Source organism: Mauremys reevesii, linkage group 10 (genome assembly GCF_016161935.1).
Source record: "Mauremys reevesii isolate NIE-2019 linkage group 10, ASM1616193v1, whole genome shotgun sequence".
Taxonomy (NCBI): Eukaryota; Metazoa; Chordata; order Testudines; family Geoemydidae; genus Mauremys; species Mauremys reevesii.
This window is the reverse complement of record NC_052632.1, coordinates 62977510-63005050: the sequence shown is the minus strand read 5'-3', so window position 1 is coordinate 63005050 and position 27541 is coordinate 62977510. Positions and strand designations below refer to the sequence as shown.

The 27541-nt window shown below is 44.1% G+C and overlaps 1 long non-coding RNA gene across 1 annotated transcript; it reads right to left on the bottom strand.

Moving 5' to 3' along the window:
* Positions 1-1530: 1530 nt before the first annotated feature.
* Positions 1531-27183, bottom strand: LOC120374071. Its single transcript, XR_005585881.1, has 4 exons — positions 27124-27183; positions 7753-7876; positions 7459-7670; positions 1531-1980 (listed from the first exon to the last, which is right to left on the bottom strand). It is a non-coding gene; the product is annotated as an uncharacterized LOC120374071 (long non-coding RNA).
* Between the last annotated feature and the right edge of the window lie 358 nt (positions 27184-27541).

Here is a 27541-nt window from a genome sequence, read left to right as displayed (position 1 = left end):
ATGATAATTTGTACCATTATGTTAGGAAATCTGTGGCCAAAATGCAGTTCAGGGAGTTCTCCAAGGTGGCACATGGCCAACTGCCTCTATATGGAGGTATGACCCGGCGAAGACTATGGCCCTAGCATGCAATGGATCAGGAAAGAGGAAGCTGAATTAAAAATCAAGGCACCTGCAACCTACTTAATGTTGAGAAAACTGGGTGCAGACCTCTAGCTCTTAGCCAGCAGCACAGTGTGAATGTGCCAGTATAATTCATTACTACATTTGCCTTCTCCCAAGCCTGAAGTTACAGAGCCAGAGTCTGCTCTTGGTTCTGCTGGTGTAAATCTTCATCAATGTCATTGAGTTAATCCAGATTGAGGCTCTGACCCATCTGACCAGAGGTGTAACAGCAAAATCTGGTCCAGAGTCTCTGAAACCTTTGCAGGATAAACTCATCTGATTCCTTCACATTCCTCTGACTTACCTTTGGGGAAATTACCACATTTTAGTGTTAGTATGTTTTTCCTGACAAGTAGCTGATTACTCCTTCCTTGAATTAGAGGAACTAAAAATTGTACTTCTTACTAGTTCAGTGCCGGGCCTTTACTGAGCAGAAAGTGCTATATGTGCAGTACTCCACCCAATTATACTTGTGAAGTGGGTCCTGAGGTGACACTCCTCAGGACTGCAAGGTAGACTCGAGCTCCGCAAGTTTCACTTGCTCACTGACAAGCATATTCCATTTGGGATTTGAGCTGGATTAGGTTTTGATCAACTTGGCTTTTTGTACCAAGTTCTTTGCATGGCTCTCTCGTACTGAACTGCCCAATACAAGCTCAGAATAATACAACACTTCACCCATTCTCAATGAAGACAAGCATCAAAACAGGAGAAGAAAAAGAAAAGCCTTCCTTTCAGCTGAATCCATCCAGCTTCCCTGGATTTCCTACTCTCCAGTTCAGTTCCTAGGAAGAGTTGCGCAATGTAAATATCTTGCTGCCTGCACTAACAAAAGAATTAACTTTCCATTTAAAACTTGGCATAAATATTATATTCTCTGGTTAACAACAGTATATCAAAGCTGCCAGTGGTATTGCTGTCTGCTACAAATCATGTGGAAGTGCACATTTCACTTGAATGATATATGAGGAAGAGTTCAGGAAACTAAATAGTAAAGTGATTGATCTGTTCCATAGAGCATTCATAATAACACACATTGTGACAATGAGATAACTACACAACAATTTCACTGGAACCAACTTAGTTTACCTACACTGCTTCATGTTAACATTGCTGCATTACTTGATAAATCCTATTCAAATATGATGCTGCAGAAAATGTTAAAGTCTGGGGTGTAGGGGTGGGGAAAGCAACACCCAAATGATATTTTTTGAAATCACTGAAGTGAGGGTGAGTCATGAGCGTTGATCTAATATTGTATTTGAAGACCTAGTTCTGTTTTTCACTTGGAGCATTTACAAAGGGGCTAGATAAATATTCTGAAGTGTCTAGTCCAAACCTTCCCATTGAACAATCTTCCTTTAAACTAGTCTAACATGAGTTAAACCTTTTCCTGCACTCTGAGTGGGAGCCAAAGGCTTCTGAGCGCTAGTCCAGCCACTGACTCCTACAGTCTTGACCATCACAAATACTCTGCCTCTGTTTCTCTATTTATCAGATGGGGCTAACAACTACTGTACTTCACAGGGATGCCGTGAGCACTAATTACTTATAATTTATAATGTGCCTTTAATATGGTAAGTGGCAAGTATTCCTCTTAGTCCATCAAACATTATATCCCCTCCAGTGATTTGCCATACATGCTCAAGATCACTGGTAAGATCTCCAGTAAGAGAATCCATGAATAATCAAAACTTTGTGGCTTTTTTAGATATTGACTATTCAAGGTATGTTGCATCATGCCAAATCTGCCCAATCCACATCTTTGCAAGGAAGCTCTTTCGAGAAAGGATCCTGTCTTCAATATGTTCTCACCTGTGATGAGAAGGAACAAGCAACATGCTAAGAGAGAAATGGGTAGTAAGAGCACCATGTACAGAGCTGCACACAAAAAGCCATTTGCTGTGCACAACACCAAGCAGTTTTATTGCTTCAACAAAACCTAGAAAATGCTGGGTATTCTTGAGCATCATCTCAGGGCACCTACTTACATGCAGACCCCCCCTTTAAAAAACACCCCTGTAACAATGGGTATTCTTAGAGAACCAGCTGTGTTATGGGACAGACTCTACTCCCATTGAAATCAGTGGGAGTTTTGCCATTGACTTTAGAGGCAGCAGCACTTTTTGAATATACTGCATATTGCTGCCCTTCTAGAACTAGAAGAGAGCCCTGTTTTCACTAGAGGGGATTATCTGATTGGTTATCACATCAAATAAAGCCTCCTGGACAGTATTAATCAGTCTTGACTTGTAAGAGATGACGATGATGATGATGGGAGTAAGAGTAATAAAGACAGGATGCTGTTAGCTGACAGGAAGTTCAGGTGATAGAGATGAGAAATTAAAAAATGGCTGCATTTCCACAGACAAGCTAAGACTGGATAATACAGGAAGAGTCACTGGCTGAGAGAGAGAGAGAGAGAGAGAGAGAGAGAGCGGTTGATTTTGATATCATCAGGGAAGGCAATGGAGAAGGCCCTGCTGCACATGAGATGAGAAGCAGAGGTAGGTGAAGCAAGTCCTTAGGGAAATGAGGGAAACAATGAGGGAAATTTTCAGCTGTGTTACAAAACAAATGGGTGCATCTTTACTCTTATGTTGATGATGTATGGGACTTTTTTTTTTAAAAAGTCCTCTTAGCTGTAAAAGCAGCAAAGAGTCTTGTGGCACCTTAAAGACTAACAGACGTTTGGGAGCATGAGCTTTCGTGGGTGAATACCCACTTCGTCGGATGCATGTAGTGGAAATTTCCAGGGGCAGGTTATATATATATATATATATATATATATATATATATATATATATATATATATATATATATATATATATATATATATATATATATATATGAGCAAGCAAGAAGCAGGCTAGAGATAACGAGGTTAGTTCAATCAGGGAGGATGAGGCCCTCTTCTAGCAGCTGAGGTGTGAAAACCAAGAGAGGAGAAACTGGTTTTGTAGTTGGCAAGCCATTCACAGTCTTTGTTTAATCCTGAGCTGATGGTGTCAAATTTGCAGATGAACTGAAGCTCAGCAGGTTTCAGAGTAGCAGCCGTGTTAGTCTGTGTCCACAAAAAGAACAGGAGTACTTGTGGCACCTTAGAGACTAACAAATTTATTTCAGCATGAGCTTTCGTGAGCTACAGCTCACTTCTTCGGATGCAACGCAGCAGTTTCTCTTTGAAGTCTGGTCCTGACGTTTTTTTGCTGCAGGATGGCCACCTTAAGATCTGCTATTGTGTGGCCAGGGAGGTTGAAGTGTTCTTAGCTGTGTAGCTGATCATGTGGCTTATGACCATATTTAGTCTTTGTACAGTGCATTCTGTACTCCAAGTGCTTCACAGATATTCACTAGATCTTGTAATGATTCTGATTAAAGCCTACTGGGACAGAGGGGCATTTCCAATATTTTAAAGCCTGAATCCCAGAAGTTGTGATTGTTTGAATCTGGAGGTCTTGTTCAGATCCACATCTAATTCCAATAATTCCAAGGAATGTTCTCAGAGTTCTGCTCCCTCTATGCAGCAAGGATGGGAATAGAATGTCATGTGCCTTTTAGAGTTGCGAATTCTTGGCTTTATGTAAAGCAAAACAAGCTACACTTTCAAATAACTGTGAAAGCAACACACCCAGAATGGGGAGTTGGATTGAGAAATCTTCTCACTTGTTTTAAATAACCTATAATTCATTTGTGGCTCAATTCCAAATCACTAATACATGACAAATAGTTCTTCTGTCTCCTCCTATGCTTGTGTATTTCCTCTCCATCTCTCTGGCAGTGTGTATGAATAATGCAGGGGTAGTCATTGCAGTGCCTTGGATACACACTTCTAAAGTATTTATTATACTCGGATTGCGTGATATTGAAAGTTGAGGTGGATTGGGGTGGGGAGGTAGGGAGCGAGAACATCTGTCAAAAAGATGGACTCTGACCCAAACGTGCCCCAGATAAAAAGGCTGGGACCTGTTCAGACTAATTTTTCCCCTCAGAGTTAGGGCCAGAAATCAGCCCTTCTTGTACTTCCTTGAACCAAAATGTATTCTCTCAACTAAGTGTTAATCAGGCCTGGACAGTAACCCTAAAGCCATCCCACATTTTGCGTTCTTGTCAATGGAATTGCTTCTCTCCTGCCAGCAAACTACACAGTTCTCTATGGCTCCTTTCCAGAGAACCAGAAACCAAGTCAAGTACTTCCTACAAGAGAAAGTTAATGTTTAAAATCAAATTTACACAAGTTAAGAGGGAAGGTACGGTACATCTGGGGTCGGGCTTGGGTTATGGGGGATTGCAAGTATCAGTTACAAGGTTCACGAGGTACACATATATCATATAACCAGCATAGATCCAGATTGGGGTGTGGAGTTTTTAAAGCATCAGTGGATAAGTGGGCTCAGGTACGCCACCCATGGGATGTATTAAGAGTCGAAGTCGATATTGGTGTAGAGAATAAGTATGTGGATGGGGTGCGTCAATCAGGGAAGGAAGTGGGTTATTTCCCTGGTCAGTGTTCTCGGTTACTCAACCTGGTACTGGCAGTGTCCCGTGATGTGTTCCATGTAGATGTCTCTGGACCACCTGATGATGTCAGACACCATGAGCTGTCTCATGAGCCGGGCGTAGCATTGACCGACTCCGCACGCTCTCAGTACTGGCTTGTTGTGGGGGGTCCCATGTGCCCAGGGCTCCCATGACCGGGGCATGTATCTGGACCTTGTAGCCCTTGGCTCTCAGGGTGTTGGCCTGCAGAGTGTACTTCAGCACCTTCCGTGCTCGGGCCTCGTGGAAGGCCAGTGACCAGTTTTCAAATGGCACCATGACATCTACCATGAGGATCTTCTTCTTTTCCGCGTCGGTCACGACAATGCCGGGTCGCAGTCAGCTGTCTGTCCCGGGGATGGCGGAGTCGACGGTGATCTTCCCCAGGGACGGTGGGAGGGCTTTCACCAGCTGGTTATGGATAGCATTGTGGCAATGCTGCCAGGCTCTGGAGTGCTGTTTGCATCCACACAGGATGTGGGGCAGGGTCTCGTTGGTGTAGCTTCCTGCAGCGCTTATCCCGGTTGCCCTGGTGGACGGCTCCGTTGAGGGGAACACAGTTGAGTCGGGCCCGGTGGATGAACCGCCAGTCAAAATACATGCAGGATACTCTTCAGCCAGGTCTGAGTGGTCTAACACAGAATTCTGCCCTCTGGTAGGTACACTAAGCACAATTCCACTGACATCAGTGGGTTTGCACATGTACAACTAGGGGAGCATTTTACCCTGAATTCCTTAAAATTTCTTAATAAGTTGCACAGGTCCAGCCAAGTCAATGTTTTTGCAAGTTATGTTTACATGTCCAGGGCCACATTCTTCCCCCAGACATAAACATACGGCTTCTGTTGTCTTCCTGGGGCCTGTGCATGCAACTGAAAATAGAATTAGACTTTTAATACTGATTTTTAGGATTTCAGTCTGTTTTGTTCATGCTGTTTGCTTTAATCCACCAACACATTTCTGCTGTTAAGGAAAAGTCCTTTCTAAAGTGGTCTGCAAGGGTGATTACTTGAGAGCACCAGGATGTAGTGTCAACTGTTTATCTGTCAGCTGGGACAAATCAGCTATTCTGGAACTCAGTAAAACACGTATGGAAACTTCCTAATGTAGAGCACAGCTGCAGGAAGACTCCCTGGACAGTCTTGCAGGCTCCTGTTTTTTATATTGACAGTTTTTTTTGTAAAGAGAAGGATTTCTGGAAATCTAATAGCTGGCAAAGCATACATCAAGCCTACTCCATTAAGAATGAGGGAGGGGGGACCTAAAAATCTGAAATCTTTAAAGAACAGATTTGCTGATGTCACCAAAAGAAAACCTCTTTAGAGAGAGAGACAAGCCTGAAGGAATATGAGGAAAATCATTTCTGCTTTGAACTGTAAAGCAGAAACCAGGTATCAGTGTTCATCAAAGACATTTTTAGGGACTAAGGTCTAACAAATCACAACTTTACTGTTGTGAAAAGTCTGATGGAAGAAGAATAGAGCGGCAAACTCTCTCTCCAGTAATGCTATGTGGAATGGATAAGTTAGTCTTGCTAAACTTTGATTTTAATTGGGCAAAAAAAATCATAAGCCACCTATAAGCAGAGCTGAAAATTTATGGAGGAAAATACAAGAGCGAGCCAGAGAAACATGTGATTGAGTTAATCCAGGGAGATTTCAGATTTACAGAGAACTGCACAAACTAACAATTAATGAGTAAGGCCCCATTCCCGCAATCCTTACTCCATCCTTTTTCAAGCAAAATTCCCACTGAAGTCAGTGGAGATTTCCAGACTAGCAATTGCAAAACTGGACCCAAGAGAGGATGCAAAAGGTTGCGAGTTCTTGCTGAGGATCAAAGAAGACTTTTTGCATTTGGAGTACGGAAGGTTTTTGGGGAACCGGGTTAGTGTGTTTGTCCACGATTGTAGACTGCAAGTATTTTGGGCTGGGTCTGTCTCGCTTTGCGACGTGCATGTCACATTGAATGAGGCTGTGGGGAGTGGCATGACGATTGGCCAGGGGACTCAGGATCCTGTGGGAAACTTTCCTCTTTGTTATTTGGGAATGGGAGTGTGTTGCACCAGCCAGCAGGAAATTTCAGACATTCCAGGAGGAAGGGGCTGGAGCTGAATTAGAGGCCAAGAACCTGATCAAAAGCCTATTGATATCAATGGGAAAGTTTCTGGTGACTTTCATATATTTGGATTAGGCCCTTGGTGCATGAAAGGAAGGAGAGGCAGAACAGTCTGTAGGGAGAAGGAAAGGTCAAGAGGTTGACATTTGGCACATGCAGGGAACTCCAGATGGCTGGGTCTGGATGTCTGTCTAAATGTGTTGGAGCTTGTCCATCACTAGTTCAAACAGGCATGTGAGATATTAAGTTTCCAGAAAAAGAGGAAGATGACAGAAGAAAGAAAGAAACAAGACTAACCTTCTTTACAGCACTTAGTTATCTTACCTGATTTTCATACTAAATGTTGTGGATTACTCTATTTTAGTGGCTGATTGGTGTAATTTGCCCATTGGTAGCCCGCTGAACTTAACTCTAGGCTTTAGATCAATTCATCCTTGTTTACTTGCACTACAGTTATTGAGACAACCACTAGGACAACCTCCTTTCATCTTGCTACTGGAATCCTTTAAAAATCCTGGATCCACCACTGCTAGGAAATCCCCACCTTGCTCCAAACCTTGCATTGTGCATGGAGCATATAGGACACTCAAAGACGGCATTTGCTTAGAGGAACTCCTCAGTACAGTCCTTACACACCCAGTTTTGTCACTTCGGGGCAATTGCTTCCCCAGGCAGCCAAGTTGTGTTATGGAACTCTGAGGAAGGGATGACAAGTCTGCTGTAGCTCCTGCCACTCAGTGTCTCTCGGGGAGAGGCAGCCGGTGGATCTGTATTGTAGCAGATCCACTTTCTTCACCCTTGCTCCTTTCTCCATATCCTCCTTCATGTCAGTGCCCGGGAGCTGGTCTCTGTGATAGAAGACACTTAATACTGTTGGTCTTTACCCATGATGATTGCCACTTCCAAGGTTGTCATTAAGAAAGCACTTACCTCTGTTGTAACTGCACGTGCCTCTGTATTCCTGCCTGCAGCATGACATGACAGCGCAGGGGGTACACACCCAAATCTAACACACACAGCAGCAAACCATGCTGGTTCTGCAGCATCTGGGGACCTGAGCACCCAGGGAGGGGAGAAAGACAGAGGATTTATTCCTGATCCTTCACTGACAAAGTGACAGTTCAATAAATCTGTCTGAGAGGAGACAGAGACCTGTAAATCTGCAATGGAAAGGGTACAACAATATATCATTAAAATGTCTCCCAGGTTACCTTCCTCAGCTGCAGAAACAGTTCTAGATAAATGGCCTTTTTAAGCTAGTTAAAGTATTTTAATTGGATCTGGGCATATACTGTAAAATAGGTTTGCATTAGGAAAGGCCGCTGTTGTGTGGCAAGTGTACCCTTCCGCTGGGCTCAGTTCCAGAGCTTTCCTGTCTGATAACTTTAATTGTTCCTCGTATTGGGGCCTGTGCCTTTAAGGGCTGAGCTTTCCTGACACAGAGTCTGGGAAGGACACTGTGAAGATTTTGATTTACACAGCGAGTTTGAACTCAAACACTGAATAAAGCAGATCTTTGTCCGACGCCTCGGTTCAGAGCGTTCACTGAACACCATAGTTCTGGGATCGCTCAGACAAAAAAGGTTATTTTTAAAAGAGGCTCAGCAGGTCAGCCCCACACAACAGATGAATGTAACTTTCAGCCAAGCTCCCATTTAGAGAGCTGAGCCAGGGATGTGCTGGGCTCTTGTAGTTCAAAAGGACTTCTCTCTCTGTGTGTGTGCTCTGCTTTTAACACCATCCCTGCATGTGATTAAAGAAAGCCACAAGAAAGAGGTTTCTACGTTATTATCTCTTCCTGGAAAACAAACTTGACTGTTTCCCCGAAGTTTGCTGGTACAGAATTATGCAGCTTTAAAGTTACCCAGACATTTTGGCTGCCCATCTGCTATCCCTTCATTGCAGTCATCATTATCTCAGTTTTACTCTACCTGGAACTTAACACTCCCTAGCTCCCTTTCCTTTTGGTTTTCAGTAACTCTTAAAGATGAAAATCAATAGTGTTCCTTTTACTCCAAGGTACAGACTTTCAGATAATTATGTCATATTGTGCAGCAACCATTTGGAGTCTGTGCAACAAAAATAGCCTTTGGCCCACCAGTTTCCAGTAAAGCATCTGTCTTCTTTTCCTAGCATTTCACTGTTTACTTTGTAACATGAGTTAAGATCAACACACAAGGTTTTTATAAAGTGTTTCAAGTGATGTGAGTTAGTGGTATAGTTGAGGAAGCCCAGAAAGGTTCTTAAATGAAATTTGCTTCATAGCAGAGACCCTAAATAAGTCAGATGTTACAGTAACAGGGATGAGATCCACAGAAAAGGGACCTTTTAGTTTGAACAGAATCATCTCAAAACTCCCATTAGTAGAAATGATTTCAGTTTCTGTTTTGTTATTAACCTGCTTGTAAAGGAATTATAGTAATTCCACTTCTTTTTAAGAAATTCCTGATCACACCAAGTGACAGACACAAGAACAGGCAATGAAATTTGGTGGAAACCCCCTTCCCCAAACACATTAATCTTGTGAAGGATAGTCTGACTAGCAGACTCACTTCCGCAATTTGGTAACTTTCTTTAATATCTAGGGCCAAGGCCTCAATGCTGTACATTCAGCTAACTCCACTGAAGTGACTGGAGCAACACTGATTTACACTAGCTGAGGATCTAAACAGTTCTCCAATCTGAAATTGCAAAGCCTGAAACTCAATCTATAGCACACACAAAAAAAGTGGGGGTGGGAGAACACAGAGAGTTAATGTACGACAGCAGGCATTTCTCAGAATCAAAGTGTTCTGCGGATATCCAATGACCTCAAGTAGCACCCAACGTTGGGCTAGACGTACTGTGAAGAAGTTGACTTATGTGTAAAACCTCCAAAGAGTTTACAGAGTAAATGACACATGGAAAAGTTGAAAGTCGTATATTCTTAGAAACCAATGGCAGTGCTGGTGGGGAGGTGGAGGTGCAAGCAATGAGTAGAGAGCAGCACTTTTTATTTTTTTAAGTAACTTTAGTCTTGTGTGCTTGATTATGTATGCACACACTGCACATGTGTTGGTGATAGCTCTATGGTTTACTGCAGAGCCTTCTGATAAATGTAACTTACTTCTCCTTCACTCTGCTCACAAAAGACCTGATTCTATGCCCATTGAAGTCTATGGAAAATTCCCATTGATTTCAGTCAGCTTTGGATCAGATTCATCTCTTTATCAAGGCTATTTTTAATAAAACCAACTCTAAGCACCTTCAAGCACCTGCCATTTAAAAAAAAAATCTTCCAGGCAAATGTTTCCTCCTTTTCCCCTAGAATGTGGAATTTCCCCCTAAAATTGCCTGAGACCAAAGGTAAGTAATAGTCAATCAGCCAGCCATCAAGATTAGAAATGGCATGTTTAAGCCCATTAGAAATTTAGGAGAGCCCATAGCTTTCCTCTTGCTAAATCCTAAGTGCTGCATTTTTAAAACTGCAACAATATTGTGTCCGGTTAAGCTAGTGTAATCATCTCTGAAGACTATCTAAAGGAATTTGCTGTAATTTTCCTGTCCCATGGGGTCCTGTATAGTTGGATTCTCTGTGCTAAGGGATCCTGATTACAGGCAGAGGGATAAAAAAAAATAGCAATAATACAACGCTTCAAAACTCCCCAATGTGTCGTTTGGTCAACAGGTTACATTTCATACCAGCAGGCAAAACACCTTCACCCTGGTCATTTTAAGAGGAAAGAACACATTCAATCAACTGCTCAGTGAAGACTCCCAAAACCAAAGTCAACAGTCAAGGAAGAACACAAACCCAGAGAGGCTTGTGTTCTATTGTTCAGGCATGTCACCATTTTCCAAAGTCATGGAAGGTTGACCAGTCCAAACAGAAAAATCCTGGCATGAAGCTTGCAGGTTTTGGACACAACTCTGTCAGGTTTGTAGGGTGAGGTGGGTGAAGGAGAAATATCAACAGAAGTATACTGACCTTGGTTACACAACTAGTATGCAGGCTTCCATATACTGACTTGCCGCCGTATTTCCCTCTTGAATTCACGTGTATACTGTATGAATGTTTAGACTATCCATACAGGAAAGCTCTGATTTTCTTGGCAGTGGCCGCAGGGTGACTGTTCCCCAGATTATAACAATGTTGTTATAAATCCTCCCTATAGAAACAGGGCTGGTCTGTAGCCATTTATGGGTTTGTGTCTCATGCAAAGTAATTGTGAAGAATAGGCAGCATAAGAAATAAACTTCATTTTGACTTACAGACAGGCCAATTCTACGGCCCAGGGTTTGAAATCTTTGTAGCAATGTGCCACTCGGTTGTGTGTGTTCCTTTCATTCAATCCAGCATTACTAGACAATGTCCGCAATCCACTAGTGATCAAATATCTCCATTGAAAGCATTCTGGCGATTGAATGGTTTTGTATTGGGCTGGTGAGAAGGGGCTGGAAGTCCTAAACAAGCTCCATGGAAGCTCAGTGAACCAAGCTTCTCTCTCTCAATATCAGCATATGCTGATGAGATGCTTTAGGTGCCCACAGAGAACAATGAAACACTCTTTTTTCCCATTGGCTAGGCTGGCAGCCTGCTGCTACAGCTATGAACAGAGTTCTAATTTATGCAACCACACCCATCTTATTGTTGTCTTGTCTCCTCTGCCTATCCACCTATGGTCTCTTGTACTAATCCTAGAGTGCGAGCTCTTTAGAGTAGGCATTGTCTTTTGTTCTCATTTGTACAGTGCCTAGCACAATGGAGCCCTTATCTAGGGGCTACTACAGATGCATCATATTTTCTACTCACAGAACTAGTGCAGCAGTGGAAGATTTTCAGTGCAGCCTCATGCATGTGCCTCATCTCCAACCAGGAATTATAACCCCTCCAGATGCAGTGATATTTCATTATCCATACTCATTCAGGCCTCTGTGCTGAAGCTGCCAACAAGGATGTCAATAAGTGCCAGCTGCAATGTGAACATTGTCCACCAGAAACTTTATATTGACTACACCAACTCGCTTTATGTGGGCCACCAAAGAACTCGGGGTTGGCATTAACTTCTGGTTACTATATAGTCTTGCCTTGCCGTCAACCCATACTTTAGAGATGAAAGGCTCCATAGCTTATTACTGATCCCTGAGTCACAACTGATTGCTCTTTCTGCTTTCAGATACACTGGCGGCAAGCCTGGGCCATCAAACTTAGGTCCAAGAAACGTTTGGCAGCAGTGAAATTGTTATAAAAGTGCATATGTTGTCCAAATCTAAAATCACTGCTAATAGCAGTGGAAGTTTGAGCACCGGTCAGACTTCGTAAGGCCTGTGCTGAATTGGCCCAGCTGCATTTCCTTAAATTGGTGCACTGATCAGTACTTATTTGATGTCAAAATATCCTACACCCTTCCCCTGATGACACTGTTTATTTCGTTAACTGTTTCATAGCATAGGCTGCTCATTGACTTCCTTCTACTATGCCTACCCAAACTAGGAATCTCATTGCTAAACCGCACCATTGCTGGGAATTGAACAGTGCTCTTTGAGAGCAGACTCCTAGACTCCTAAATAGTTGTGCCAGCAAGTGAGGTCAGCCATTTGCCTTCGGAACCAATATCTCTAATCGTGGATAAAACTAACACCCTTGATAATGGTCATTCAACTTTATTTTTTTCTTCATAAGCATCACAGAGCAATAGCATCTATTGACAAGCTAACTGGAAAAAGTGCATTTCTTGGAATCAATATGTGGCATTTTGTGATGAAGACAAGATATATTATAGTTCAATTGGTCAAGATAAACTTAACTTATTCAAGCAATTTGCAATAAGCAATGACAAGTGCAATGATAAAATGATGGAAAGAAATTGTAGAGCTCTAATCCAATGGGATTCTTAAGGCAATATGAGACTAAATTATTTCATTTGCATTTAAGTGAACGTGGTTCCACTGAAATATACAGGAATGCCAGCCCCAGAGAGAGTTGCCATTTGTTCTGGAGATAGGTACAATGTAGGTAGCGACAGTAAATTCCCCCACATAGCTCCACAATTATTCCTCAGCTCTGATCTGAAGGGAGCGCCACCAGGTTTGAAAGGGTAATTCACTTTTCATGCCCATTTAAAAACCAGCAGACTTGCTTAGGCTCTCAAAGGTGTCCACTGGTGCCAATAGTGGTGATGGCTTTGAAGATATGGATTCTGAGCTGAAGGCTTGGACCTGAATCCAACTTCCCCCAAAGTCAAGGGTGTTCGGATCTTTATTCAAAATTTGTAGCTCACCCCTGTTTCTACAATGGTTCTTCCCAAAACCCTAGCTAATCTTCGCCCAAATCCTGGACTGTTCAGAACTAGGATGTTGGTGCAGGCTCATCTCTGCTTATGATATTCAGAAGCAATAAGACCTATAACTGTACCCATCTGTGCATTCAGAGGCACCAATTCCAATCTTACTTATGCTATTTCACACTGGAATGACTATTGATCTCATGAGAACTACTCTTGAGTTTCACCCAGGGCCGGCTCTAGACCCCAGCGCGCGCTTGGGGCGGCATGCCGGTGGGAGGGCAGCTCCAGTGGACCTCCCGCAGGCATGCCTGCGGATGCTCCACCGGAGCCGCGGGACCAGCGGACCCTCTGCAGGCACGTCTGCAGGAGGTCCACCGGAGCCGCGGGACTGGCGACCGCCAGAGCACCCACTGTGGCGTGCCACCCTACTTGGGGCGGCGCAATTGCTAGAGCCGCCCCTGGTTTCACCTGTTTTGAGAGAGGAGCATCCGGCCCAAGAGCACTAAAATCCAAATGCTCAGTAGCTAAGTAAGTATCTATTTTACCAAGTAACAATCCAGTTGTTTCCAGGTAATAAGCATTTTGTGTATTAACTGCGAATGATGGTAAGTGACAGAGGACAGTGTATTCTCCCTCTCTCCAGGTCATTGATTTGACATTTTGGTTGGAGAATTATGATGAGCAGACTCCTTGCTGTGGCAGCTGGTGATTACTAGTAACACAATCTGTATGCAGTGCTGGTATGTTGGTCCCAGCATATTAGAGAGACAAGGTGGGTGAGGTAATATCTTTTATTGGACCAACTTCTGGTAGTGAGAGAAACAAGTTTTCAGGTTTACGCAGAGCTCTGTGTAAGGTCCAATAAAAGGTATTAGCTTACACCTTGCCTGTCTAGTAACAATCTGGCTGTTACTAAAAATAGGTGTCAGGATTTATTTATTTCCTGTTGAATGAAGACATGCAAAGGGCAGCATTTCATTCATGACTAGAGGACAGCATTTTTCTTCAAAATTGCTTTCAAAGAACAAATATAAATACACTGCCATTATGACTCAAGGCTGACACTATCAAAACATTTACCTAACCAGTGGCAGCAAGGAATCTGCTTCTGATCAAGCTTCATTCTCAGAGGTAGTGTAAATGTGACACTTTTCACTGTCTCTGATGCAAGTTCTGTGGCCATGTCTACACTTCAAATAGCCTGGATTCAGCAAACAGTGCAGCTACCCCAATACTGACCTCTGCTAGTGGGTGAGGAATGCAGGAGTTTGCTCAGTTGGGGCAAACCGCAGCTTGCCCTTGTTTAAACTGCATCTCTACTGATTACTGAATCGGGGACTATTCTCGAATATATGTTTTCTATAGGTCTTCTTGATGCTTTAAACACTGAGCCCTCATCTACACTACAAACTTATTTTAGTACAACTACGTCCCTCAGGAAAATCCACACCCCTGAGCGATGCAGTTATACCAACCAAACTCCCAGTGTAAACAGTGCTACGTCAGTTAGAGGGCTTCTCCCGTTGACATAGCTACTGTGTCTTGGGGAGGTGGAATAGCTAAGCCAACAGGAGATGCTCTCCCGTTGGCTTAGGTAACATCTTCACTAAGTGCTATAGCGACACAGCTGCACAGGAACAGCAGCTTTGCTGCAGCACTGTGAGTATAGACAAGCCCAAAGCTGTGGGAAAGAGGAATAACCTAGGAAAGGAATTAAAGAGGTACAGAGGAGCAAGGCAATGAAAGTAAGCAAGGGATATTTAGAGACTACTAAGCAATAATTTCAGTGACCGTGAGTTTGGTTAGATTGGGAAGATCTCCTGTGAGAAGTGGCACTTGCAGTTTAAAACGATACGGGACAAAGCACCAGAAAACATTCTGTATTGGAAAACCCTAATGTCATGAGTTGGACCAGTTAGGCTAATAGGTCGTCATCTTTAGTACCATGGATTCCAAGATACCGGGGAAACCCACAAAACTAGGGAAGTAAAAACTGCATGTGTCACTCAGCCCGACTTGCAAAACACACACCACATTCAAAGAAACAACAAGGAGTCTAAAGAAGTGAGTTTTTTTTACCCACGAAAGCTTATGCCCAAATAAATCTGTTAGTCTTTAAGGTGCCACCGGACTCCTTGTCGTTTTTGTGGATACAGACTAACACGGCTACCTCCTGACACTTGACACATTCAAAGAGTAACAAGTCTTAGAAGAGGTCAATCCTCAACCGAAAACGTAGGCAAAAATCAGACTCAGGTAAACCACACACGGACATGGCCCCACACAATGAAAACATTTATTCACATTTCCCTGAATATATTTAATGTAGTTTGATGTGTGCCCACATCTGGCTGATCTGAATTTCTTAGCATGGTTGATAAGTGCTGAGTGACATTTTTTTGGCAGACACTTTGCAGATTTAACAACACTTTGTGAGTTTGTGTCTTTTTTGTTTTGCCAAATTGTTCGTGTTGATCCCACAAGCTGCAAAAAATTCAATTTCATGTCAACATTTTCAAAATGAAACATTTTGGGTTTTCAATTCAAAACAATTTTGTGTCAATTTCCTTCAGCTTTATTTTTAAAAAATTCAAATATGTTAAACATTCAAAAGAAACAAAACATTTTGTTTGGCTTTTTTGGGATAGGCAAATCCATTATTCACATAGCTGTAATGGTTATGCTTCCAATAGGAAAATGCTCTATTTTAGACAGTTTTTTTTTAATAGAACACAGTCAATGAGACTGAGCTGGAACCACTTACCTCTTAGAAACCCAAGTAAGAGATTGCTTAAATATTTAAACAGCAAGGGAAATTTGACCACATCCAAAGCAATGAAAGAGAAAAGAAACATGAAGGGTGCTAGAGGGATCAATAGGATGAAAAAGGGAAGTCTTCAATTTGGAACCCATCAAGGATAAGGCACAAGAATAGCGCCAGAAAGCAACTGAAAGATAGAGAATCATAGAACCATAGGGTTAGAAGGGACCACATGGGTCATATAGTCTAATTCCCTGCCAGGATGCTGGATCTTGTTTGGGATGAGTTGGATTCTGCATTTGTCTAGAAAATAGCTGGAAAAAAACATCTTTTTCTCTGAAATCAACTTCTGTTTTGTTGAGTTATTGCATGCATGGAGCTCTGAAAAGGTTAAATAAAATAAGTGAGCTTTTCTAACACAAGTCCCAATCCTGCGAAGACTTGCACACTTGAATAGTCCCATTGAAGGCAATGGGAATACTCAGGCGCCTAAGGCTTTGCAGGACTGGGGCATTAGATTTGAACATGTATTGAATTATTTATACCTGCATGACATGTTGAAGATTGTTGCCCACATACTACCTTGTGGAAAAACTAATCGCAGTATATCTGAGTGTAATCCAATCACTGCTTTATGATATGTGAGCAGGACAGCTTCACCCACTGATCCTGACAGCTGGATTTTGCATATAGAATTCTGCTGAAAGGTGTGTAGAGTCATAGGTAAGGAGCAAGTTCCCTAGTGACTAGGTAGTCCATATGCTGGCTGTGGCTGGAGCAAAGTAATGCAAGTGCATACAGGAATATGGTCACTAACTAGTCTGTGAGCTAAGGCCTCCACCCACTTTTGATCAAACCCTATTTTCAGGTATAGCCATGTTACATATATGTATTTATTCTGTTGGGCCTTTTAGAGGTTGGCATTACTCTGGCACAGTTATAGTTTGATTTGGACAATGATGCAAACATGATGTGTGTTTTTAACTTTCTGGATCTGCGATCAGAAACGAGCCTTAAGCAAGCAAATCTGGCTAACAGTTGAAATATTGGTGTGTTCTATACTTTTACATGAGGACAACATGCATCAGTACACTTAGCTTAAACCAACCACAACTGCTGGACTCGCAGGATTCTGCTACAGAACAAGGGCTGGAGAGGTAAAGTGCTTTACTAGGGGTAGGCTGCTCCAGTGAGAATACTGTCATCTTCAAACAGTGAAGAGAGAGAATGTGGAAAGCTATAATCCTGGGCTGCAAGCAAGGCCTTAGAATGATTCTGGTCACATGCTTTTGAAACCGAAATATATAGGCCTTGATTGAAGTCCTGGAATACACAGTGGAGGGAGAACAAAGTAGTACAGCTCTTGCCCAAGTGTAAATGTAGACTATGGGGAAGAGCCTCAGTTGCTCTATTAACTTCAGAAGAGCCATGCCACCTTATACTAGCTGAGGATCTGTCCCTGTGTGTGCACAGAACTAATGATATGGCTACACAGCAACTAGACACTCATGGCTGGCCCATGGCAGCTGACTCGGGCTCGCAGGGCTGCATCGTTGCGGTGTAGATTTCTGAGCTCCGGCTGGAGCCTGGGCTCTAGGACCCTGTAAGGTGGGAGGGTCCCAGAAGTCTACATAGCAATGAAACAGCCCCACAGGCTGAGCCCCAGGAGCCCAAGTCAGCTGGTACAGGCTGGCTGTGTAGACATACCCTAAGGTTAAGTGCTAGGTAAGATTACCCAATACTAGCTATACCAGCAAGCCTCCCCGTGGGGAGACAGCTTATATTGGCAAGAGAGTTCTTTATACCAGTTCCCCAAATTAAGTGAGTTACACCAGCTAAAGCTCTATTTTGCTGGTATAATTTCATCTACACTAAGGCTTTTCTGGTCAGAAAGCCTGCACTTCCGACATAACATTACTATTCTGGGAAAAGTTTCAAAAGCTTAGCCTCAAGCAGCCCTGCATGCATCTGCTCCATTGGTCACAAGTTGTGGGCATTGTTGTGGCTCAGGAGACCGGGGCTTGTGTGAGATCTTCCAGATTTAACTGTAGCTTTCCCCATATTTGGCCTGACTGCTGCTCTCAGGTGGGGATAATCAAATGGCCATGCAACAGCACTGCATCAGGGTCCTCTGCACACTTGTCTTTCCCATTCCTTTAACCTTGTGTCTTATAAATGCAACACAAATCAAAAATCCATCCTGTCCACTGAAGGAGGCAGGGTTCTATGGGAAAAGGGTAAATCATCGGCTAGTTAGAGACTGTATCCTAGAGCAGGTGCATAAAGGAGCAAATGATTGCTGCACGGGCACTCCTAACTCTGGCATTTTGAATGCTTGACTTAACCACCAACATATTTTCACATCAATGTGTTTTTTTGTAATATGATAATAAGGTGCCCAGGAGAGGGGAGCTTGCAAGTTAAGAAAGCCCCTCCCTACAGAGTCATCAGTGCGTTGTTGGAGTCAGAAGTCTCCTGGTTAGTATCCCATGGCAGTCTTAGGCCTGGTCTACACACAGTTTTGGTACCGGTATTTCCATTAGAGGAGTAACTTTTTTTAAAATCAAAATAGTTTATACCAGTCCAAGCCCTAGTGCGGGTGCAGTTATAAAGGTGCCTTATCCCAGCATAACTAATTCCATTGCTGTACAGGAATAAACTACAGGAAGGCACATTTGAGAGCTCTTCTTAGGCAAACGAGTGTTGGTGTACATGAGCGATGGCTAATCAAAGAGCATAAAGTTAGCTGGCCTGCCCATTTCTGCCCACAGTTGTAAAACCACACCAGTATAGTTACAGCAGTACAACTTCTATGTGGAGAGAAGCCCTTAATGCCTGCTGTAGAGCTATGGGCAGCAATTGGAAACTTTGTGTCCTCTGATTAGCCATTACTCATGTATTCTAAGAGCTCTCTCCCCTTGGTCCCTTGCTCCTGGTTTGTTTAAAGTAGTATTTGTGTAAAAGAAAAACCGTTTAGTCCCATCATGCAAGCTGCATGGGAACTTATGCAAAAGATTCATTTGCCATGTATCACTCCCTGGTAATGACTGTGTGACGTCTGTTTCCAGCTACATCCAATGGGGAACATTGCTAAGCAAAAAGCTGTTTTCTCCTGACATTTTGGAAGACAGGGAAATGGTCTGAGACATGTGAAAATAAATACACAGATGCAGGCCTTGATACTGCAGATCCTTGCAGGTTGGGAGGAGGAGGTTACCCAGGGCTGCGAGTGAATGGAGGCTATGCAAGCAAGGCTAAACACTAGGCAAAGTCCTCTGAAAAAAGGAATAGGTGTCAACCGCCTGCTCTGAGGAGCTGTACATTTCTCTGTATGTTAGCAGTTGTGCATTTCCTGAGTCCTTACTCTTCAGGCAGGAGCAACAGTATAATCATCAATGCAGCATCACTTGGCCTGTACTCCAGATCTGATCATCACTTGTACTCCTCACCAGAGGCAGGAAGAAGCCTCTGCAGGGACTGATTCCTTCCCCACTCCACCCCCCTCATGGTACATGCACGTAATTTCCGTGGAGCCATATATTTACAGCAGAGTGAAACAGACCTTAGTGATGCATGCTTATGCTCTAAACTCAAAGCAACATGCCAAGACAGCATGGATCCTACAGCTTATGATCTGCTTCAATTTTTTCCCATGCTATAGAAAACCCTAGAGAACACTGCTTCTAAGAATTCCAGAAAAGTATTTAGAAAAGGATGAGGTGACATAATACAAAATGAGCATTTTGTTGTAATTTTCTGACAGCCTTTTAAAAAAAAAACCCACAGCCAAGCTAGGTTAAAGGCTAAGGTGGGGGCATAACAGTCACCCAAACACTTCAACTTCACGAGCACTGTTGTGGGGTGAATCTGCCGTGAGGCTGACCTACAGGAAACACAGCACAGATTGTTCCAAAGTTAGGAGGAACTGAGCGCCTCTGCTACCGAGAACTGCAGTGAGAAAAGTACACTGTGTGCAAGCAAAGCCTGACTGCTATATTTCCTCCTCAAGGGAAATGTTCTAGCATTCGAGGGAGATAAGGGTTTGAGATACCGTATGAGCTTGGTCAGTGGTAATGATTTAGTCAAATCTCTTGGCAGGAAATTGTTGACGTGTTCTTTCCAGGAATGTTTCCTGGGAAAAACAGACAAAGACATTCAGAACAGGACAATCTAAACACACAAGTGCTATCTGCAATCTTCATTATGACTCTGCACCAGTAGGATCTGGACAGTGGAGGCTAAGTCATATTAGCACATGCCATCTCCTTACATGGAATCAATTAATTTTTTTAAATCAGAGAAGTCTATCAGCAGGACTAGAGCAAGTCACCAGGCAGGGTTTCCTTTATTGTGCTAAAACTGAATCCATGAGCATCTGAACATCAGACAGAGGTAACTGACAGACACAGCCTCTTTATCCTCTGTACTGGTTTCCCAGCAATTCACATGTTCTTGGGGAAGACTCAACCAGCTAGTAAACTGAAACTGGGGTATCAAAGACTGGCTCTAGTAAGACCTCTCCTCTTACCTACGCTTGTTTAGTGGCTTCACAAGTCAGTTATTTCTAGGAAACAATGAGAGAAACCCAGATTCGCCCTTAGCTTTAAAATGCTTTTTAAAGTCCACACTGGCATGTTGGAATCAGAGCATGGAAGTAAGCACTGAAATGGTCTAAGCTGGACCAGTTTGGAATTCATTAGCTGTGCACAAGGAGACGAAGCTCCACATAGTCTCCCAGGTACTAGGAATGAGGGCATGGGATACAGGGAAAATCCCCGGGTGCACTTCTGCAATGGTGAATGGCAGGTGACAAGGCAAAGACTTGCAGAAAGAATCACTATCTTATTACACTGAACAAGGAACCTTATTCGAAAAAGGTATTGGCTCCAAAGCAGTCCAGCCATCCCCAAGCATCCCAAAACCAGGAATTAGGTTCTACAAAATTGTGATTGGCTTAAAATCAGGAGATTTTAAAATAATCATGGGGTCTTCCTGGTATTTAAATGTTTGGTTCTTTTGCTTTCTGGTGCCTGAAGTTTTAGAGTTCACATTTTCTATCTTTTCTCCATGACCAGAAGCACTAGAAATGTACTTTTTAAAAAAAAATTCTCATGACTGCAGAAGCTGGTTATTTAAGAAAGCACCAAATATCACAGACTCAATGAAATTCTGAGCTTGCAATGCTGCCAAAGCTACCACATCTCTCTTTTTCACTGCAGAGCTTTTGCCTAAAACCCTTCCCGGGCTCCTGCTAATGAAAGAAACCGCACATCTTCAGTGACAGCAATCCAAAAAGGGACAAACAGGAGAGGCTCAGGTAAGATAAGACAAGCTCACACACAACCAGAGCTTGTCCCCATGAAAAACAAATTTGGCCAAGCTTTAAGCCTCTGAAAAATTGCAGTTTGCACATGCTCAGTAAAGACTTGCTAAAGCATCCGCACTGAACGAGTTCCAGCCTGAAACTTCAGGGGAAAGAGCAGGGCTTTCCCTGCAATTGCTGCTCTGGGCTGTTGCAGGACATGCTGGGGCCAGGCACCGAAACTGAGAGCTGGGAGCCTGTCCCATCTGTGCCCTCAGTGCTCCCCCCAAGGGCCCAGGCAGCCTGAAAGAGGAAGTAGCATGAATGCAGAGGGGACAAGAGCCAGACCTGACAGAGGCAGGAGAAGTAGATTGGGGCGAGGAGCCTGTTGTGGCGGGAGATTGGAACCGGCATGGGGACTGGGATTGGCGGGGCAAGGGAAGATGTGATTGGGAACCAGGCAGGGAAATGTGGGAGGGAGAGACTGGGACTGGCTGTGTAAGGAGAATGGGATCAGTGGGGTGGGAGGGGGACAAATCTGAAGAGGACATGGGGGAAGAACTGGGACTGGCTGAGCAAAGAGACTTGGACATTGAGCGGGGTGGCGGGGGTGGGGGGCAAACACTGAGATTGGATGAGGAGCCTGGAAAGGAAGAGTGGGATTGGGAAGCAGCAGGGCATGAGGAATGTGGGTGTGAGAGTGACAGGTGGCTGGGCTGGTGAGGATGAAAACCTGGGAGGGAGGATTCGGGGCTGGGCAAGGTGACAGGGAATACTGGGAATGGTGGAGGGGAGACTGGGATGGGCAGTCCAGAGGGTGATACTAGCACTAGCTATGCAGGGAGACTGGGAGTAGGACAAGGAGCTAGCGGAGGGGGAACCACTGGACTGGGACAGAGACAGGTTGGAGAGGAGGGGGTCGTGCTTGGGGGAAAATGGGCCGAAGAGTCTGTGTCCATTCAAGCACACTCCCCGCCACGGCCTGGCATGGAAACAGGATTCCTAGGGGTCACCATGCCACTGCTGTGAAACCCACTGGCAAAGTATCCCATCCCCCTCTAGTGCTGGTCCATAGCGAGGATAACACCTGACTCTGGCGATCACTTCATTAACTCAGCTAGCAGGGGTCTGCGCAGTGGCTGTAAGAGTTCCAAGCTGCTGAAGAGCAGTGTGGGGGTTCAACATACTGCCACACGATGGAATTTCTGTTTGCTTTTTTTTTTCAAATCCAGCAAAATCTCATACAAAGTGTTAGCAGATAATGATTAAGGTTGCAAAGTCAAGCACTCAAAAGTTAGGAAATGCCCGAATTAAGGCAGATGCTGTAATTATATGAAGGCTAGAAACCTTTTAACAACAAAAGCAGAGATTCTTCTGTAATCAACTGCCTCCAGAAGCTGGGGCTTTAAATCAAACATCCTGGGATCATCAGTACAATTGGGAGAGTTGGCAACACTGCACAAGCTTTCCTACTTGCCACAGCTCTCCCATTACAACACCCAACTAACTACAAAGCAGAATTTCTTCAAACACTGAACAATACTCAGACTCTGAAAAGGAACTTGTAAAACTAACAGCACCATCTAGTGACTTCTGCCATCATATTTAATAAATTATCTGATTGCCTTTATTATAGATTTCTGCTAAATGGGGACAGTGCTGTCAACTACCATGTGAGATCATAGAATCGTCGAGTTAGAAGGGGCCGCAAGGGTCATCTCCTGTGTGTTCAGTCCAGAGCACCTGCAAGTGTTTCTTTTTCCTCTTTCCATCTCTGTTACTCTGGGTTTAAGTTGCAGCTTGTAACCAAATGTCTGATCTGTCAGAGTGGTTTTCCTGTTGATCCCTACAAGGAGCCTCGTGCAACACTTCTAGACACATGGGGCTTGGTTCTGCACTGCCTACCCCCATGGGTTTTGCTGCTTCTAACAGTCTCCTCCTTCCAAGTTTTCTGCAAGGAATCACAAAACCTGGATCCTCTGATATATCCCCTCCAGATGCTGCCAATGGCCCTTGTTTTCTTTGAAAACAAATTGGCAAGTATGCAGAGAGCTGCTCGTGCTGCTGGATGCCCGCATGCACTCTTTCCTGGCATCCTATCAGCTGTTGGCCTGAAGAGATATGAATTGACAGCCCCCAAAAGGGCTCATTTTCCTCATACCTCCTAGATTCTTGGGGGAGGAGGGGAGGGAGAGGGGCAGTGTCTCCTTTCTGTAGAACCATTGCAAGGTACCAGGGCTGTAAAGGTCAAGCCAGGAATGAGAAACCCATCCCCTTGTTTCTTCCACTAGCGATTAATGAGTCAGTTACAATAATAATCACCTCCCTGGATTTCATGGTAGGAGGCAAGGACAGTGGATGTACTAACGTATTGACATAATACCAATGGGCATGACATTTTCTACTCTTCTCCATTGTCTCCTATGAAATCTAATGGAAAGCACCTAGCAGAACAGCGTGGGTGATTCAAACACACACTGCCATTCCCTGCCCTCTGTCCCATGTCTCACACCATGACACTGGCATTCAGCTGGGAAAGAGCAAGGTTTCTATGACAGGCCAGAGGCAGTTTACCTATAATCCCGCTGAACTGATGCTCCAAAACTGATTAGAGCTAAGTTCACAACTGATCTTGATCGCCTATGATAGCCATTAGCACTGGCTTAGAGAAGATTTGTAAATCTTCAGTTCCCTGACTCCTTTCAAACTTGTTTCCTTTGTTTGTCACTATCCTGCTTTCTTTGGTCCCTTTTCCTGTCACTTCTGGTTTCCCCTTACTCTTCACTGCTATTTAATAAGCTGCAATATGCTGTTTTAATCTCTCCCACTCCTCTTAACAGTTCCTCTTTTTAAAAAAATATATGCAACAGTGACCATTGGAACTAGCAGACATCTATTACTGTCACGTGTGTCAAGCATATTTCCCTTTGTAACCCTAACCCAGTTCAGATGACAGGGATGAGGAAGCAAAGCTCATTCTCTTAACCAATACGCGTGTGTCATGCCCTTGTCACTCCTCTCTCACACATGCATGGGCCTCTGTCTCTTCCTTTCTAAAGAATGAATGTGTGCTAGCAATGTACAGCATCATCAGCATGATAAATACAACTGGTTATGAGGAAAGCTTGTTTCCCACAAAAGGGCTTTTTATGAGTCCCTAAGAAATTTGATTTAAGGGTGAGGATGGTATCTCACAAGGAGATGAATCACATGTTACAACTTGATGGTGGCTTTTAAAAGAAAATTGCATCACAGCATATGGACTGGCAGATTACTGACCTCGGGCTGGACCAGAACTGAAGCTAACAGAAGAACGGAGCTGAACAAGTGCCAGATTACGGCTGCACCAGTACAAGCAGCACATTCTTCTCCCAGCTCTCTACACAACACATCTTTGATCTGACCTGACTGTAATGCAGGCCCTTTCCCACCCAAGTTAGGAGAAAATCTTGAAGATTCTGGAATCTGCCATTTAGGGATCTGGGGCAAAAATCTGTCTGGGGGTTGGTCCTGCTTTGAGCAGGGGGTTGGACTAGATGACCTCCTAAGGTCCCTTCCAACCTTGATATTCTATGAAAAAGCTGAAATAAATGGTCACTTTTCACAGTGGAGAGAGGTAAATAATGGAGTCCCATAAGGATCTGTACAGGGACCTCTGCTGTTCAACATATTCATAAATGATCTGGAAAAAGAAGTAAATGGTGAGGTGGCAAAAGTTTGCAGTTGTTAACTACCTTAAGTAAGTTAGTAAGTCCAAAGATGACTGCAGAGAGTTACAAAGCACTCTCACCAAACTGGATGACTAGGCAACAAAATGGCAGCTGAAATTCAGTGTTAATAAATGCAGAGTAATTACTGGAAAACAGTCCCAACTATACATACAAAATGGTGGGTTCTAAATTAGCTGTTGCCACTCCATAAAGAGATTGTGGAGTCATTGTGGATAGCTCTCTGAAAACACCTGTTCAATCTGTAGCAGCAGACAAAAAAAAGCTAACAATGTTAGGAACCATTAGAAAAGAGATAGTTAATAAGACAGAAAATATCATAATGCCACTATATAAATCCATGGTACACGCACACCTTCAATACTGTGTGCAGTTCTGGTCATTCCCTTCTCAAAAAAGATCTATTAGAGTTGGAAAAAATACAGAGAAGGGCAACAAAAAAGATTGGGGTATGGAACATCTTCCATATAAGGAGCGATTAAAAAAATTAGAACTGCTCACCTTAGAAGAGAGATAGGTTAGGGGGCATGATAGAGGTCTATCGTGAATGGTAGGAGAAAATGAATAAGTAAGTGTTATTTAACCTTTCACATAGCTCAAGAACCAGGGGTCATGTCATAGAATGTATAGGCAGCAGGTTTAATACAAACATAAGGAAGTACTTCTTCACACAATGCACAGGCCACCCGTGGAACTCATTGCCAGGGGATGTTGTGAAGGCCAAAAAGAGAGTCTGTCCAGACCCCACATTTGGTGATCTGTTATGCCTGATACATAGGTGCGGGAATCCTGAAGCTTACATTCTCCTGGAGTAACCCCATTAACTTCAGCAAAGTCGCAGCCAGGATAAAACTAACTGATTGGTCTTGAACAACAACAAAATATGTATGTTTGGATGACCCTCCCAGATGGGAGCAGAGGCGATGGGGGCTGGCTTGGCAAGCATTTTGGCAAGCTGTTGCTGCTCTCAGAAGAGTGTTCTGAGTCAGTGCTGACCGTGAGTCATATGACCCAAGCCAGGCAGTGATTGTGCAACTGTTTTCTTCAGGAGAGAGATGCCTTGTGCACCGAGCTCTGGCCAAGTTCATGAAGGGGGAGGTGGGAAGAAGAGGCAGCTGCTGACAGACAAACCAAAAGCCCCTAATCAGTAGCCCTTCCTCAAGCTGTCAGTAGTATGCTGTCGTTTCTCTTGAGACTCTGAGCCAGATATCTATTGTTTTCTCTCGCTCTGTGTTGAGGGAGGGGGGGAAGAGACTGCAAGCCTACTCCTAGAGCATTGCACAGCTTCTCACTACACTCTGCATTTATTACTGCCATACAGGGAAAGTCTGAGAGCAAGACAGAGCCCAGGCCAACACTGCAGTCCAGTGGAGAGTTCCCGCAGGCACCATGCGCCTGCCCTGCCAGAAGCTGAATTCCAGTAAACACCAATGGAGCTGAGGGTGCTCAAAACTTCACAGGAGGTCTGAAGCACCAGAAAGGATCAAGCTCCAGATCTGTCCTCCTTTCCAGCTCCTCATCCCTGCAGCTTGCCCACCCCATTCCCCAGAGGGTCACCACCGGGACTTGCCTTATGGATGCCTGTACGTTCTGTTGTTCTAACGCAGGCATTGTGAAACCCTCACTTTCAAGGGTGGAATGCACAGTTGTGATGCTGGACAATGCTTTGACTTCATATTGCCATCTTCATTACCAGAGCACACATCATTGGCCTCCATTAATTAAACCTCATGAGAACCCTACAAAGTGCCACACGGGTAGGTATTATTACACCCCTTTTACTGGTGGCTAATGGAAACAGTTAAAATTCAGCAGGCTCAACTTCCCTGAGGCCAATGGAATAGCAACTGTGGCAGAGCTCTGACCTTGCTCCCCTGGGTCCTGCACTTCTAGGCGGTTTATGCTTAGCCTCAGTGGCTCACTGTGACCCTCCACGTAGCCCTTCTCTCTCTAGGGCCAGGGTTACAGTCTACTGAGCCCTTTTCATCATAGGCCTGCAAGGAGGTTGGTGAGAGAACTCCCACAGTCTCTGTTCAGCCTCCTGTCCTGACAGGGGCCTGACTTCCCCTCCCAGGAGATGTTCCTGAAGTGGTGGGTTGGGGGGAACCTGGGCCCGCCCTCTACTCCGGGTTCCAGCCCAGGGACCCTAATGGCAGCAGTTGTTGGCAGCCAACCTTTCACTGCCAGAGTTGCTACATTTCCCTGGGCCACTTCCCCACAGCTCTCCTGCTTCTCCACCCTTACCTTAGGGCTCCTTTAACGATGGTTTGAGGGTGTCTTCAGTAACCAGCCCTTCAGCCACACTTCCTCGCCCCTGGCTCTTCCCTGTCTGACTGGAGTGAGCCCTTTTTATAGTATCAGCGGGGCCTTAATTAGAGTCAGGTGGTCACATTAACTGAATGGCCTCACCTGACTCTTTGCAGGTTAATTAGAGTCAGGTGTTCTCATTAGCCTGGAGCAGCCCCTGCTCTGGTCAGTCAGGGAACAGAAAACTGTTAATCCAGTGGCCAGTATATCTGCCTTCTGCTATACCCAATTGGCCTTGGTCTATCACACAACACATTACCAGGGAGTGAATTTAGTCCAGAGAGACACAAAATGACCTGCCCAAGTGCCAGACACTGAGTTAGTAGCCAAGGTGGACATGGAACCCAGGAATCCT